This window comes from Staurois parvus, unplaced genomic scaffold (assembly GCF_062004578.1).
Source record: "Staurois parvus isolate SC_StPar_1 unplaced genomic scaffold, SC_StPar_1.0 ptg000306l, whole genome shotgun sequence".
In the NCBI taxonomy this organism is placed as follows: domain Eukaryota; kingdom Metazoa; phylum Chordata; class Amphibia; order Anura; family Ranidae; genus Staurois; species Staurois parvus.
The window spans coordinates 3,588,137-3,606,282 of record NW_028318102.1 but is presented as its reverse complement, the minus strand read 5'-3'; positions in this window follow the sequence as shown (position 1 = coordinate 3,606,282).

The following is an 18,146-nucleotide window of genomic DNA, read 5'->3' as shown; positions in this document are numbered from 1 at the left end:
ACAGATCTCAACGCCACATGACCCCTGTGGGGGCAGGACAGGAAGAAGAGGAGGAGGTAGAGGAGGACATTGGTGCTCAGGAATTATTGAGTGAAATGGGTGGTTTTTCCACTCAGCGGACAGGAGTGGAGGAGCAGGAGCATCTGGTAGAGGAGGAGGAGGAGACAGAGGACCCAGACGCACCGTGGCAGTATGCTGTGGAGATGGAGGCAGGGAGTCCCTCGCATTCCTTGGCACAAATGGCCCATAGCATGCTCGGTTGCTTGCGTAGCGACAGCCGAATAATAACCATCAGACAGAGGGATGACTTTTGGCTGTCCACCTTGTTGGACCCTCGCTACCGTTCAAAAATGGTGGCCTTTTTCACACCTGCTGAGAGGGAGGCCAAAATAAAGTACTATAAAAACCACCTATGTAGTCAGTTGGTCTCTGCCTTTCTGCGCCAACGTCCATCCTCAGACACTGTGGGCCCTGTGCGCTCGCGTTCCGCTGCCATGGCAGCAGGGGAGGGGTGGGGTGGTAGGAGCAGTGGCAGCTCCACCAGCAGCGGCTTCCTCAGTCTGCAGTCGATGATGAGTAGCTTTCTTCACCAGCGCAGTGAGGAAACTACTAACCTGCCGCAGCAGCAGCAGCATCAGGTGGACCTGGAGCAGGACCTCAAACAACAGGCTTTGGCCAATTGGACAGCACCCTGCCAACCGAGGTAGACAATCCCCTTGACTACTGGGCAATGAAACTTGACCTTTGGCCCCAACTAGCTGAATTTGCCCTTGAAAGACTGTCATGCCCGGCCAGTAGCGTGGCATCGGAGCGCGTGTTTAGTGCGGCAGGAGGTATTGTAACTCCGCGGAGGACACGACTGTCCACCCAAAGTGTGGAGAGACTCACGTTTGTAAAAATGAATCAGGCGTGGATTAGTCTGGATTTCAAACCACCAGTTCCTGACACAACTGACTAAATCCGCCATGAATCATGCCCCAAACATGTTATTATTTTTAACATAGGCCTCTGTATGGCCTTCAATTTAAGCTGCTTACGCTTCGCCACTCTGCTATGGGCCCCTGTACCGCCTCCTCTTGCTGCTGCCAGGTCCAGAGTGTGTCATGGGTCCCTGTACGGCCTCCCATTGCTGCTGTCTCTATCGCCACACTCTGCCATGTGCCACTTTCAGGTCTCCTCACACTGCTGGTGGGTTCCATTTTGTCATAGGGTGCTGTATGGCCTCCCATTGCTGCTGCCAGGCCCGTAATCTGCCATGGGCCCCCGTACTTACTCCTCATGCTGCTGCCAGGCCCGTAATCTGTCATGGGCCCCTGTACCGCCTCCTCATGCTGCTGCCAGGTCCAGAGTGTGTCATGGGTCCCTGTACGGCCTCCCATTGCTGCTGTCTCCATCGCCACACTCTGCCATGTGCCACTTTCAGGTCTCCTAACACTGCTGGTGGGTTCCATTTTGTCATAGGGTGCTGGCAGATTATGGGCCTCCCATTGCTGCTGCCAGGCCCGTAATCTGCCATGGGCCCCCGTACCGACTCCTCATGCTGCTGCCAGGTCCAGAGTGTCTCATGGGTCCCTGTACGGCCTCCCAGTGCTGCTGTCTCCATCGCCACACTCTGCCATGTGCCACTTTCAGGTCTCCTCACACTGCTGGTGGGTTCCATTTTGTCATAGGGTGCTGGCAGATTACGGGCCTCCCATTGCTGCTGCCAGGCCCGTAATCTGCCATGGGCCCCCGTACCGACTCCTCATGCTGCTGCCAGGCCCGTAATCTGTCATGGGCCCCTGTACCGCCTCCTCATGCTGCTGCCAGGTCCAGAGTGTCTCATGGGTCCCTGTACGGCCTCCCATTGCTGCTGTCTCCATCGCCACACTCTGCCATGTGCCACTTTCAGGTCTCCTCACACTGCTGGTGGGTTCCATTTTGTCATAGGGTGCTGTATGGCCTCCCATTGCTGCTGCCTCCACCGCCACACTGTGGCTCCACACTCTGGTTTTGGCCCCGTGACTGCCCAAATGAGTGAAGTGTGCGGTGATTCTAAGATCGACGGCACTCATCTGCATGTCATACTGACTGACAGTATTATTTCTCTTCCCCAGCAGACTCCAAGGGCATTTAAATTAAAGGTACAGTGTTCTGCACTAATATAAAGGCTCTCTGAAGCCTAGAAACACCCTTTTTATAAGTTAAATTCGCAGCGAATATATTCGCCTCGAATCAAATTTATTCCTCGAATTCGCCGAATCAGCCGAATCAAATTTTTTTATACTTCGCTCATCTCTAGAGAGAATGCATACCATTAGTCTGTTCTCAGATAATATTTTTGATGCAGACAGATATGGAGAATTCTCTGACATCTGTACATCAAACCTTACAATTGTTTAATCAAGTGACATATTATAAAGATAATGAAATTGAATCTTATATATTGGATTTAGGGGTGCCATCACCTTCCAAACAAAGGCTTATGGCTACTTTTCTGTATGTATGGAAATCAGAAGGTGTAACATATTTAGGTATCATACTCCCTCCCAAATCAATAGACCTTGTTAAATTTCATTACATACCTTTTCTAAATACACTGCTTTACACTAATTTACACTACTTTCTAAACTACAAGGTCTGGAAAATTTTGAACTATCTTGGTTCAGCTGTCTCACAACATTCAAGATGTTACTTCCACCACAATTTGTTTAGAACATTACATGTTCCTGTATCTAATGCATATTTTTCAACTCTCCAATCCATTTTGAACCAATACCTATAGATAGATAAGAAGGCTAGATAATATTCAGTAAGTTGACTAAACTAAGGAAAGCTGGAGGGGTTGGTCTCCTGTTAAACCGAGACTATTATCTAGCCTCAATTCTGAATCATTTGAAAGCGTGGTTCCTCTCAGAAACTCATACTCTCTGGGCAGAATTAGAAAGCCACCAAATTCCAGAGAATAATTTATATAACTACTTAATAGCTTATCATTACATTTTTTATAAAACTATCCATCTCTCTCCCACTATAGAGGATTGCTATTGGTGTGGCAAAATATGATTAATATGACCCCTGGGTATAATAAAAAATCTACTCTTCCATTCCCCTTGCTCACGTTATCTTTTATCATAACCAATATTAACCTGTCACACTGTGGTTTATTTACTAAAGCTGGAGTGTGCAAAATCAAGCTCACTTCTGCATAGAAACCAATCACCTTCCAGGTTGTATTGCCAAAGCTTCATTGAGCAAGCTGAGGTTAGAAGCTGATCATTTTCTATGCAGAAGTGAACCTGATTCTGCACTCTCCAGCTTCAGAAAATAAACTCCACTGGGCCAGTTGGGTATCCACGTTCTGGAGGATCTACTGTACAGGTAGGGCATTACATTAAAACTACAGCTGGAGTATGGTATCTCTACTTTTGACCATTACAAATATCTGCAAATTGTACACTTCCTACAACATTATATACATCTCACCCCTTCTTTACCATGGTGAGCAGTTCAATACTACAAAGTGATCACTGCAAACACTACAGGTATCTCTTTATTTTAGTCTATCCTCCAATACAAAGCATTATTTACCAAGTCACCACCTATTATAGCTTGGGAACATGGCTTTGGTAGCGAGTACCCCACTGTGAGCTGGAGTAAAGCTTTGAGGGCCACATATGCAGCCACCAGAAGGGCAGACTCATGGAAATTCACTCAGAAGTTTTTTCTGCGTTGGTACTTAACCCCATGTCTTATTGCAAAATGTTCTCTACAACTGTCCCCTAACTGCTGGAGAAACTGTGGTGCAGCTGGCAGACTATTTCATATATTATGGTCTTGCCCTCACTTCTCCACTTAGTGGCCACCAGTCTTTGAAATAGTAAACTTTACCACTTGCGCGATAAGATCAATGTCCCCAGGTATAGCATTATTCTTCTTCGAGGTAGACACGGTCCCACATATCCTTAGAAACTTGGTGTTTCTTATTTTTTTAGCTGAGTGGCATGCCTTATCTTAGTTAGACACTGGAAAGACTCTAAAGCCCCAAGGATAGTAGAGGCAATGTGAACAATTCATGTCCATGCCAATTATGAATTACTTTTTGAATTTTCTGCTGAAAATACCATGTATCTTTTAATGGATACCTTGGTTAGAATGGTACCATATGTTACTACGAAGCTTACTGTCATTGAATATGTACCGTGGATATGGCATAAGTTTAATTCCTTAATGCTCAGTCTTATATTGATCCTTGACTGTGACTGACTCTTGACAATGTCTGTTGAGATAAAATATATGGCAGGGCAGGGCGGAGTTTTGTGCTGCCAGCGCCCACGCCTGTCTGGAGCAGGTACCAGTGGCCTTTTTTAATCTTAAGTGCATATATTGATGGATGTTTGTAAGTAGAATGTTATTTGTATATTAAAAATAATTGGCTGTGTTACCCTATTTGGAATCTCATCTTTTTGACCAAGAGCAGAAAGGGAGAGTCACGAGTGGAATACATTGGAGATATGTGGCATGTATCCCCTATGCTAAGAAAGCTATGAAGCAAGATTCATGCAGCTCTATGCTATGTTAGACCACCTATAATTTGGGGTCTAACAATCTGTAAAGAAGCAGTGTGTTTTGCTTTAGTGGGCGCATGTAGCACCTGGTTGTTAACTCTGGAGGATATCGTGGACGTGGTTAACCTTACAAACAAATGTTTTGGATATTGAGAACACTAAATAACACTTTTCATGGCCTTTATGGGTTACACTTTGGTTTTGTGACTTATTTAAAGACACCTTTTTTAATTTATGGTTCACTGTTCTTTATTGCTACTATATTTAATTTTTATGAATAATATAGTGGAATATTTAGGTGATATATTTATAGTCATTTAATGATTTATGGCTGTACTGTACTTTGACACATTTGATTTTTCATAAATAACATAGCGCAACCATATTAGATTTATTTGTCTATTGGGAATATGTATTTTATACTTTTCAGTGCGGCTGTGACTTATAATATTTTTATTTTTATTTTTGGTACTAAGTTAGGGTTGCCACCTCATCCCTTTAAACTTAAACACGTTAATCACACTAGGTGAGATTAATTACCACGTTAGTCAGCCACAGAACCTGTGTAATTAATATGTGCTGGGTTTTAAAGGGATGAGGTGGCAACCCTACACTAAGCGCAGTCTTTAAATATTCATACTTTGGATGTTTGGTTGGCACTTTCATTGGATTGTATTTGTGTGGATTCTTAGTGTGCTAAATGACCATTTCATTGAAACAGAAATTCTGATTCCAGCGCACTGTTTGTTCATGTGTTTTGCATTCACTGGGGTTGATTTACTAAAACTGTAGAGTGGAAAATCTGGTTCAGCTGTGCATGGTAGCCAATCAACCCGACTGAGTCCGATCTATCAATCAGAAATTCATAGTACCTGCTGACTGGAGAACTCTAGCTCTGGCTCAACATGGGGTGTGTTGGATCTCTGAAAAATGATTACTTCTTATTTACAGAGATCAATGGTTCCACTCTACAGCTGCTGGAAGGTGAGAGGCATTTCCACTAAGCCTGTAGTTGCTTCTAAAAGGAAATCAACTGTAAGACTTTGCACATTTTTTTTTCTGATGCACCTAGAATGCATTTAGTGCAATTAAACTAAAAGTTCAATTGAGCTTTAAACGTGATTCACTGATTGGTCAGTCAATGAAGAGAAGCCATTGTATGTTCGTCAGGAGTCCTGTTAGTTTTGTAAAACCTATAATTCCTATTCTGCCAGGTGCCCTTTAGTGTTCATGCATATAGCAGCGTGTTTATCATGTCATCCAAAATTCTACCAATTTATGAGATCATTTATTGTTACAAAATAAATCTGTGTTCCCTGGCGTGTGTTTTATTAGTGTGATTTGATCTGTGCTAGGTAGTAAGCTGTGATGGGTAACAACAATGCTTTCACTCAAATTAAATATCTTTCAGAAGCACTTTACCTCTTTTTGTATTACTTATCATAGCTGTGTGGAATTTTCTTGCTTCCATACCGCCCTGTTTATGGAGCTTACAATCTAAAGGGAGAGGGAGGTGGTACAAAAGGTGATAGCTGCAAGGGATGATCTGATGGAGGTGACTCAAGTACAGTTTTTTAGGGGGAGGTGGAGGAGGTTTCTCTGAATAAATGAGCTTTCAAGGATCTTACTGTACAAGTATATGTGAATATGTGCCAAATTGTTTTAATCCATATAATTAATATACCGTATATCAAAAGGTGCAGACTGTGATAAAAGGAATAATGTCCCCAAAAGTAAAAAACCCCTCAAAGTCCTTTCACAATCCATATTTTAAGAACAGTGTCCCCACACTTAAATTCCTAATAGATTAAGTGCACATCCACCACCCAATGGCACCTTTAGAGCCAGTTCACACTACCTGCGTTTCAGTTTGCCTTTTTCTGCATCCAAAACGCACAGAAAGTACGTTATATGGTTTTCAGTGTCATAGTGTCATAGTTCACATCAGTGCTTGCAGTACTAGAGTGTTCCGGAGGCAGAAAAAAAGTAGAACAGGCTGCATTTTTCCTGCACAGAATTGTACTGGAACATTGTAAAATGTATAAAAACCGCACCAGAATGCACAAAAAAACGCACTGGAATGCACATGACTTTATTTGAATTGAAGAAAAAGAGATGGGAAAAAATGAACTGGAACGCATCAAAAAACACACCAGAATGTGTTAAAAACGACCATGCAGAAACGCATTTTAGAACACATCTGGAATGCATTTTTATATTGTGAACTGACCCTTAGCGATCCTCTTACAAGATGATGTGGACCATTAGGTTTTAAATGGTCCCCAGTGCTTAGGTATATCCTACAGGCACAATTCTTCAGGCATATAGAACATCTACCATCAGGATTTCTCCAATTTAGCCAAAAAAAGAAAATGCTGCATACCAATAGTGTAATATGTAAAAAGTCTCATTACACAGTAAAACCTATCAATAGGCAACAAGTATACAAAAACCACACACAGTAGGCACATAGCTTCCAAAGCAGCGGGCTGAATTGCCCTTCCGGGCTCCCGTTGGCGAGAGTGCGGGATGACGTCACGTTGTAGTAATACCCAACATGTTTCGTAAGAGAGATGATGTTGTTGGGGGATCGGCTAGACACCATCCAGTAAGCTGAAAACATGTGTACACCTCTTGTGACCACAGCAACAAGCAATATATCATTCTTGCAAACAAACTGGATTCTAAATTGTAGACTCATGGATCAGACCGCCGACTGATAAATACCACAATAATCATTAAAAAGGAAAACTCCAGCTTGTGGCAAAAATACTTATTACAACTACTAAAAATAATAATGTATTAACATATACTGTATAAAAAATTACTGTACATAATACATCCTTCCACCTAAAATCAAGCCCACAGTCTGCTACATTGGATTACAGATAAATGATTAATCATACAAGGAGGGATAGGTTGTATTAAATAAATAAAACCTCAGCCAATATTAAACACTTCAAGTGCTACTAAACCCACAACAGTAAAATCAGTCTGTATACTCAGTAAAGCATGCTTGATAAACTCACTGTGGAACCTAAGGGGTTAATCCTCTGCATTGTATAAACATGCTGTTTGATCCTGTCTTCTCTGAACCTCCCCTTCTTCCAGTGCCCCCCCCCCCCTTATCTTCTGATAAGACATATCATGTAGAGACACTCTGCACATGTTCTGTTTGGTGTGTATTGATAGAGAGTTTTTTTTTTCTTGGGAGAGTGCATGTGATCAGCACAGGACAAATAAGCACTGTCCAGACAGAGGTCAGGGGTCCTGCAGCCTCATAGGGGAGAAGGAAAATGGTTCCTACAAGTTTTAACCAGTGCTCTGCTGGACACTGATAGAAGTCACAAGACTGATCTAACTGCTGATGAGAAAAGGTATTTAGCAGTTTATGCTGTATTTACTAAAATAATTGCATCTCCATGTTCTGTGTACTGTTGGAGACCAGATATAGTGAATCGAGGAGCAAGGCCCTCCTATACCTCTTGTATTGAACTGTATTGTTGCTGTATTGTCTCCCATTATATTGTAAAGCACTGAGCAAACTGTTGGCGCTATATAAATCCTGTATTATAATAATAATGCAGGGTTCTGGGTTTAGTAGCACTGTAAACCAATCACATAAATACAAATAAAATAAAAATATGACTCTAGCATCTTGGAATAGGGTGACTTAGTTGTTAAATGTATAAAAGAAACATCAGTTTCTGATAATGTCCGCTGGGCTTTTGTTACATCTTATTCTGTCCAACATTGGGCCATAAGAAACATTGTGAGGAAACATTGGGGGGTTCTGAAAAATGATCCTATTTTGGGTCCTTTAATTCCTGAGAAACCTAATATAGTCAGACAAATAAGACATATGACATTACCTGTTTTTTATCCTGTAACACAAAGAATGTGATTTATATGATTATTTGCCCATGCGCTTACCAATACGTAGGGAGGACTATTAGCAAATTACTAACTAGGTTAAAGTAACATATCCTAGTTCCTATCATCAGCTCCCACATATACGCAGGTTCCTCCGGACTCACAAAGACAATGCGCTGCTGGCAAGTGAGCGCAGCACACATCGTCAGCACACAGGAGACCTATGCACATGGAGAGATAAGTCAGAAAGGAGTAAAGAGACGCCCTAGAAGAAAGAGGGATTACTCCATCCATCCATCCGACTCCAAGAAAAGTAGGTCTCTGGGAAACAGAGAGACCCCCTGTGGCAAACTTGCTCATCAGAATTGGAGCGGAGTTCCCCCTCAACCCTCGTTTTCGTGTTCTATCTGTTTATCTGAGGCATTTCTCAAATCACTCCTCACATCCCCCCTGCATTCCTGTGAGGCAAAGGTTATCTTCTGGCAGATGGTGTGGGGGACAACCAGGAAGACATGAGAAGTGGAGCCATCCAGTCTGCAAAAGGTGTCACTTTTATCACCCAAAACTATGTAGGCCCACTCATTATCAAACCAACCAGAATAAGTGCACAGTCCTCAGATCAAATGTATGGTTCATATCACGGGATATGAGCTGGTAGTTTAGTGTAGGGTTTCCCAATGACCACTCCCAAGTCAGAGCCCCTTCCCTTCCCCTGAGAGACCTATTAAGAGAGTTAGAGTTTGTGACACACACACACAGGGATCTCCGAGCAACATCGTAACAGAGGAGATCAAAGAACCTTTCGGCTCACAACTTGAATTTGCTAAAACCAGGCAAGGCAAGTAACTTACCCTGTATTTTCTCGCTATTCTGTTTGCTGTGTCTTTGTATACATATATATATATTTTTGTGTCATCTCTGTAACTATTTATTTGCATCTGTTTGACTCTGTTAGAAATAAATCTTTCTTTCTGAAAGTGTTAAACTGTTTCTAAGCACTTACTTGCAATTCACGAATCCCTGCCTTTGAAGAGACGCTACAGTTTGTCATATATCTCTGTATAGCAGGTCCGCGGGCCGTGCTATATAGACCAATATTTCAATCATTATAGTGTATATTTAGTAACGGGAGTTTCCCAGTCTCCGACAAAAGTGGTGGTGGCAGTATAGGGTTAGTTGCGTAACTAACCTGACCCAGTAACAAGCGCATCCAGGCTGCAGGCACCGATTGTAGTCCATTAGCTGGGCAATCGCTGTGTAGGGTGCAGCTGGGTGGGGCCTTGTTACGCGCGTCACACCGCGGTTTTGGATTGGCCGGCCCTTCGGTCACGAGTTTGGTGAGAAGGTCTGGGGTCTGACGCCGTGGGCGTGACGTATTACTGTTAGTCGCGGCTGTGCGATTGTCGCCTGTTGGTGGCGGTGACCGCGGGTCGTGACACCCCCTGCTGGAAAAAGGGAAATACTCCACTCATCTGTTCATCCATCTGGGACAGGGATCTATATATATATATATATATATATATATATATATACACGCACACATCTCTAAGTCCATTTAGAGGGACACAAGCTGTTTTTGACCTTACTTAACAGTTTGGTCATATAAGTCAGGTGAGCGCACACTGGTGAAGGAGCACACAAGTTAAAGTTTTGAGGACTTTTTTCATATTTCTCATTAGTTGAAGACATAACACAAGCCACGGATTGTTTTTGATATAAGCACGCAGTTTTGGCAGGATTGCAAACTAAAGCTGGACTCACATATGTTATTTAAAATCAATTTGAATTATATATATATTAGTTTTATGTGTATATTCAAGTGTGTATATTTCACATTTAATTGCATTAGTGGAGCGCTACATGTTTGCATTTTGGTTGTAGTGACACACGTGTATGAGGATGTGTATGGTGTAGGTGACCCACTCACATGATTTTCATTTATGTATTTATTTAAATATTTACTTTTATTTCACTTATTTACACATAATAATTCATAGTAAATTTATTATTATTATTTTATTGTTTTACTTCAGTCACTCACTTAATAAGACATGTATGCACACAATATACCGTAGTAGCTCACAAGAATCACGTTTTTACGTGGTAAAAGGGTGATGTGATTGGCCATTTACCACATCACATGATCAGCTGTGTCTGTAGGACACAGTGATCACCAGTGGCGCCAGGTGCACGCCGCTAGAGGCACACAGGGGGAGTGTTTTGGAATGACGTCCATGACGTCGTCCCAGAACAAGACTATAGTGCGGAAGGGAAGAGGTTAAGTACCTTCCATTCTTAATCAGTTAAAATTATTATTATTATTATTATACAGTATTTATAAAGCGCCAATAGTTCACTCAGCGCTGTACATTACAAAGGGGGACAGAACATGTGACAGAACAATACCAATACAATGCAAAACATGAGGGGATCGAGGGCCCTGCTCTTTCGAGCTTACAATCTAGAAGGGATGGGAATTGATAAAATGTATGTAGATAAGTTAGTGAGCGCACTCCAGTGAGCGGCAAATGCACTAAAAGGAACCACAAAACCTTTCCAACTGAAATTGACAAAATAGAAGTGCAGCGCTACAAACAATGTCCTTATAGCAATTATGTTAAAATGACTCATGAGAAAAGATGATTGTCCAATGCAATAATATCAGATGTGGTAAGCAGTTCAATTATGAAAAAACTTCCAAAAACGTTGGTGTAATCCAATCCAATATCGAGGGGTAGATAGATTGCCCACTTACCAGAAGCTCAATCTCAATGTGCATGTACAGGTCACATGTAGCCGAGGTCTCATGTAGGCGCTGCTTGGTAGTACCCAGATGGTCCCTCAATGGTAAGGAGATACTGTTCTGGTCGGATCACACTGCTCCTTGGATCCACACAGAAGCCTAAAAATGCTGGGGCTGAGGTATGAAGACTCAGTGCCAGATCAGTGAAAGACAAGGGTTGGCCGCCGGACCTCCTGATCCGGCGGCGTGACGTCAAGGCGTGTGAAGGCTCCTCCTAGACGCGTTTTGTGTCAATACACGTCTACCGTAGGGGTGATGCCATTGAAAAACCTTTTTTTTCACTGATCTGGCATTGAGTCCTCATACCTCAGCCCCAGCATTTTTAGGCTTCTGTGTGGATCCAAGGAGCAGTGTGATCCGACCAGACCAGTATCTCCTTACCATTGAGGGACCACCTGGGTACTACCAAGCAGCGCCTACATGAGACCTTGGCTACATGTGACCTGTACATGCCTCTGGAGCCTATAAAAGATGATCCACCCACTGGAAGTGTCACCTCAACCAATAGGAGATGTCCACATCATGCAGGCAGTGATGTGGATACCCAAAGAAGGACCCCAAAAAGTAAACAGAAGGCAGAAGGATTGTCACATGATCTTGGCTTCAGGTAAGTAAAATTAGCATTTTTTTTTTCATACCAACATTACATTAGAGGGAGTGGAAGTTGATGAATTAAGGGGGGATGCTAATTTCTTGTAGTTGGGCTTTAACTGTATTGCTTCCACAACACTTGTGCTTTGACCAAAGTTTGTTTAACCACCTCAATGCCGCCGTACATATATAGGCCTCTGATTGAGATGGTTATACTGGGATCATAGCTGCAGCAACAACGATGATCCTTGTATCAATATTTTCGGCTTCTGATTCTCTTTTTTGTATAAGTAATCCACTCAATCACTTTTACAGGTGTAGGAAGGGGTCACCCTCCCCCGTTGCCACCTTTTCTGGGCTTTCCCATCCCATGGGGTGGCATTGGCTTCCTTGCACATAGTGAGAGGAACTAACATTCCTCCCACTGTGTGATGTCAGGAACATCAAGGATGTTGTCACTTCCAGTTAGTTTGTTTATTTACAATTACTGGGTTGTAAAGCAGCCAATCAAACAGATCTCAGTTTGATCGGCTGCTTTGGAGACCAGAGGAAAGATATTGGGTCTCATAGACCCCAGATCTCATAAAGAGGACCTGTCATGGCTCATGCTATCATAAAGTATGTTGTTCATCATTTGTGATTTAAAGTGCACATATCGTGCGGCATTAAAAATTTTAAACAATAACTATTTTATTCTGAAGTGCTTTTCCAAATATCATGTTTTGGGGTTCTAAGTAATTTTCTAGCAAAAATATGCAGAATTTTTCATGGATGTGGCAAATATCAGAATTGGCCTGGGAGTCAAGTGGTTACATCCCTCATTCCAAGCAGTATGTATTCACCTTTCCTTTACTCCTTCACCACTCTGTTTAGTGCCGGGAGCCCTACAAAATACCAGGTATGGGTGAGCATACGAGTCACTCCATGTGACTACACTAAAAGGACTGTCATACTGAGAATCTATAGTCTTGTGTGACTTCACTAACTCATAGCTTATACAGGGCTCTGCTTTAAACTCATGCAGGCTGAACAGAGAAGCAGGGGAATGAGCACAAAATAAGTCTATGTGTTTGGGGGGAGTTTAGCATTAAAGTGGACCTGTGGCTTTGCACCACATGGGCAAATCACAGATTCACTTGAAGACTGCAGAAAAAGACAATATAAAACTGTAATTGGTATGTTTATTGACCTTGCTATGGACAATGTGAAAAAAAAAATGCTGACATTAAGGTACCTGTAGGAATAACAGCCAAAACTAATAATTAAAAAAAAACTGATTAAAAGATCAAATAAAAAGTTGTTTTTGCGGCAATGCTCACTCTTGGTCCAGAACTGTGGCTTGCAGCGCTACTTTTTTGCAACAAGATGTCCTCAGTGTAATGGCCAGAATGATTGAACCCACTTCATCTGAGCCCAGACTGGTATAGATCTGCCTCAGCCTGTTACCGGACAGTTATAGGAGTAGCAGTACAGCTAAGAGCTCAAAATGCTAATACCAGGTCAAATTCAGGTAATTACATTGCTTGCATTAGAAAATACATTTAATTATGTATTAACCACTTGCCCTCCAGAGGATTTACCCCCCTTCTTGACCAGGCAATTTTTTGTGATACAGCTCTGCGTTACTTTAACTGACAATTGTGTGATTATGCAATGCTGCACCCAAATTTAATGTATTTCCTTTTTTCCCACAAACAGAGCTTTTTTTTCGGTGGTGTTTGATTGCCTGTGTGTTTTTTATTTTTTGCACTATAAACAAAAAAAGACTGACAATTTTGAGAAAAAAAACAATATTTTTGACATTAAACATGTCCAGTAAAAAAAACTAAAAAATAAAATGTCTTCATAAATTTAGGCTAAGATGTATTCTGCTACATGTCTTTGCTAAAAAAAAAATCCCAATACATGTAAATTAATTGGTTTACGTGAAAGTTATAGCATTTACAAATGGTATAGATACTGGCATTTTTTTTTTTTTACTAGTTATGGCCGCGACCAGTAACTTATAGCGGGACTGCAGTGGGCATTCTGACACTGGTGGGGGGGGGACTGACTTGGTGTCAATGACATCCCCAGTGACACCAATACAGTGGACAGTGCTAATAAAAAACACTGACACTATACTAATGGCACTGGGCAGGAACGGGTTAACATCTGGGGCGATCAAACGGTTAACTGTGTGCTGTTTTACTACTTGGGCTGTGTGTGTGCTTCACTGTAAGGACACTGCTTTGTATGGCTCTGCTGTATGTGATCTAAATATCCCTATTTATTATTGCAAGGCTTTCTGGGAAGGGTATATGCCAGTGTGCAGAGGGTTCCTTCACAATTTCTATTTTTGATCATAGTGGTAACGCAGCGGTGGTTCAGCCTGTGGAATGACTGTCCTGCTATCAGTTCTGATGCTAAGGATGTGTTAAATGTGGTCAAACGATAGCGGCTGAAGGAACTAGGCAACAACATCTAATATTACTGTGTGCAATGCCCACGCCTGTGTTCAGGAGGATAACAAAGGTGGAGCAGGTGTCAGTATTCCCTGTCCTTGGTAATACTTGCGACTCTCTCACCTGAAGGATGGCATCGGGCAAATTCTGGTGGTTTCTCTCTCTCTCTCTGATAAGGCCTCCACACACTCTCTGGTCCCACCTGCAGCGTTCCATCTGGTCACTTGCTGGCAGATTAGTTCTCTCCACAATGCAGCAAGGTCAGCGATCAGCAAACTCTCCTTGCCTCCTCTCTCTCTTTCCATGGCTTGGTCCGGTCCTCCTGCAGCCAACACACTCTCTCTAGATCTCTCCCCTCTCACTCCCTGTCTCATCTCTCAGGCTTTCTCATACACACACATATATATATATATATATATATATATATATATATATAAGGGTTGCAAACACCTAGCACGTTATCCAAGGTATATTGGAAGTATAATAAAAAAAACATACAAAATTAGATGCATATGAAAGCCTGTAAAATGTTTTAGCACTGAGGACGGAGATACGTCCCTGAAACGCATCAGCAGGCTGACCTTGCCACCAGTCGGGTACTCTGCCATACGTTGGATAATCTCAGTGGTTTTACAGGATTTTATATGCATCTAATTTTGTGAGTATGTTTTCATTTGTATACTTCCAATATACAGTGGGGCAAAAAAGTATTTAGTCAGCCACCAATTGTGCAAGTTCTCCCACTTAAAAAGATAAGAGAGGCCTGTAATTAGCATCAAAGGTAGACCTCAACTATGAGAGACAAAATGAGAAAAAAAATCCAGAAAATCACATTGGCTGATTTGGAAAGAATTTATTTGCAAATTATGGTGGAAAATAAGTATTTGGTCAATATCAAAAGTTCATCTCAATACTTTGTTATATATCCTTTGTTGGCAATGACAGAGATTCATTAAATTCCTCCATGCAGATCTCCTCTAGAGCAGTGATATTTTGGGGCTGTCGCTGGGCAACACTGACTTTCAACTCCCTCCAAAGGTTTTCTATGGGGTTGAGATCTGGAGACTGGCTAGGCAACTCCAGGACCTTGAAATGCTTCTTACGAAGCCACTCCTTCGTTGCCCAGGCGGTATATTTGGGATCATTGTCATGTTGGAAGACCCAGCCACGTTTCATCTTCAATGCCCTTGCTGATGGAAGGAAGGTTGCACTCAAAATCTCACAATACATGGCCCCATTGATTCTGTCCTGTACATGGATCAGTCATCCTGGTCCCTTTGCGGAGAAACAGCCTCAAAGCATGATGTTGCCACCCCCATGCTTCACAGTAGGTATGGTGTTCTTTGGATGCAACTCAGCATTCTCTCTCCTCCAAACACGACGTATTGTGTTTTTACCAAACAGTTCTATTTTGGTTTCATCTGACCATATGACATTCTCACAATCCTCTTCTGGATCATCCAAATGCTCTCTAGCAAATTTCAGACGGGTGCGGACATGTACTGGCTTAAGCAGGGGGACACGTCTGGCACTGCAGGATCTGAGTCCCTGGCGGCATAGTGTGTTACTGATGGTAGCCTTTGTTACGTTGGTCCCAGCTCTCTGCAGGTCGTTCACTAGGTCCCCCTGTGTGGTTCTGGGATTTTTGCTCACCGTTCTTGTGATCATTTTGACCCCACGGGGTGAGATCTTGCGTGGAGCCCCAGAACAAGGGAGATTATCAGTGGTCTTGTATGTCTTCCATTTTCTAATTATTGCTCCCACAGTTGATTTGTTCACACCAAGCTGCTTGCCTATTGCAGATTCAGTCTTCCCAGCCTGGTGCAGGTCTACAATTTTGTTTCTGGTGTCCTTCGACAGCTCTTTGGTCTTCACCATAGTGGAGTTTGGAGTGTGAGTGTTTGAGGTTGTGGACAGGTGTCTTTTATACTGATAAAAAGTTCAAACAGGTGCCATTGATACAGGTAATGAGTGCAGGACAGAGCAGCCTCTTAAAGAAGAAGGTACAGGTCTCTGAGAGCCAGAAATCTTGCTTGTTTATAGGTGACAAAATACTTATTTTCCACCATAATTTGCAACTAAATTCTTTCCAAATCAGCCAATGTGATTGTCTGGATTTTTTTTCTCATTTTGTCTCTCATAGTTGAGGTCTACCTATGATGCCAATTACAGGCCTCTCTCATCTTTTTAAGTGGGAGAACTTGCACAATTGGTGGCTGACTAAATACTTTTTTGCCCCACTGTACCTTGGATAATGCTCTAAGTGTCTGCACCCCCTGTGTGCTTCCTTTTCCAGTTTGCGGTTTGATCCCCCAGTCAGAGGACGGCTGCACCTCCAAGACCTGGCTCCAAGGCTAGAAGCACTTCTATTTCCTTGGTCTGTTATCTGATATTGATCCCTTTTGAAGTTCTGGAGTGGTGGCTCTTTCACATATATGCCTCCACCCACACACCAGCTCTTCTGTGAAATATAGTTCTTTACTACACTGCTCCTTAGTAAAGTCCTGTGGTTCAGCCTACAGGTTCCATGGGCAGGGCCGTGGATAAGGGGGTACCATCAGTCCTCCTGTATGGGACCCAGGCCAGTAGAGGGGCCCAGGCAGCTGGGTGAATCGGATGTGGACAGGGAGTGTGATCAGCATGGCATGTTGGGGAGGGGGGGGGCAGGGGGATAATTGGAAATTATCCCCTGTATGGCTCTCTCTGCAGCAGCTGAAAGCCAGTGGGAGGGAAAGGGAAGAAGCCAGCTTTCAGCTACTGCAGAGAGAGCCATATAGGGAAACAGGTCCAGTAATTACCCCACCCTGGTGCACCCATCACCCCTCAACCCCGTAATGTTACCGGCCCCCCTCCTCTCATTCCCATTGGCTGCATACAATAGGATCCTTCAGGATGGACAGTGGGGGAAGGGTCTTGCAAATATGTCACATTTACCAGCCCTTCCTTTCCTGAATGAACACAATGAGTATATGGTACCAATCAATCACTGTGTTCATTCATAATTGAAGCATAGTAGACTGTGTTTTTTTGTGGGAATGGGAGGGCTTGTCAGGTTGGCTGTATGGGGCCCCATAGTTTCTAACAGCAGCCCTGCCCATGGGGCTGTTCTACAAAGTGTGAATACAACTGTTCAGCAGAACACTGCCATCTTGTATTTGTTTTAACATCCTGCATCAACACTTGTAGCAGGGTGTTACACACAGTATAGTAAAAATTCCACTGCATAGGCGCATGCGCAGCCGGCTCCCTGATAGATGTCTTCTGATCTCCGCTCCGTCCACCCGCCAGACAACCCGCGGCTCACACCGACCTTGAGTGACCCAAAGCACATCAGCTGACACATAAAGGGTGTACAACCCTCATCAGCCATGCCTCGCCACTGCAAAGCCCCTTGGCAGCCAGGGAAACTTTCACAATTCTTCCCTGCCATCTCAACAGGGATCCAAGATGGCGCATGGCTGCACGGACACAGCACACAGCAGCCATGAGGGGGACAACAGATCCCAGCTGCTGCACGACAGGCTCCACTCTCCTCTGTATCCTGGAGACCCGGGTGAGTTATCTCCCCCCCTCTCACCCACCACTAGCAGCCCAGCTAAATCTTGACCTCGTTTAGACATACCAACTGCCTATCAGCCTCTCATCCATCCCTCTCCTCAGCACACTACAGAACCATCTTTGATAGAGTCTTTCCCTGCCTCAGACCAGCCCATCAGAGAAATCAGCATGAAGAACATGCTAATATCTTTCTGGCAAACACTACATAATGATATCGCCACATCAATATCCCAGATCTCAAATACGGTTCAGCAACAAGAGCAAAGATAACGCCATATTGAAATGAGAATGGGAGATATAATTGCAGCGCATAACGATCTGATTGACGCA